Genomic DNA, 302 nt, shown 5'->3' with positions numbered 1-302 from the left:
CTCTTTCTTTTCTCTTTCATGAGTTCTACCTATGATATGATACAACGCTCTTGCCTTTGTGCATTCCGGGGTTTACTGTAATCTTCGGTGCATACTTTCCTGCCCGCCGTGAGCGATCTTTAATAATACGTCTGGACCGTCTTAAATTATGCAGGAGTAGTCCAGCCGGCGGGAGCACGGGAATCGAGTCCTTATACAAAAGGTCCTTAAGGCTCGTTTTCCTTGTTTTGATGGACTGACCGGCGATGACCTTACGAGGAGGGGAAAACATTTGGATGGCGTGAAATAAGGGTTATTTAAGG

The sequence above is a fragment of the Penaeus monodon genome, chromosome 30 (genome assembly GCF_015228065.2).
Source record: "Penaeus monodon isolate SGIC_2016 chromosome 30, NSTDA_Pmon_1, whole genome shotgun sequence".
Classification (NCBI taxonomy): domain Eukaryota; kingdom Metazoa; phylum Arthropoda; class Malacostraca; order Decapoda; family Penaeidae; genus Penaeus; species Penaeus monodon.
Note: the sequence above shows the minus strand (reverse complement) of the source record.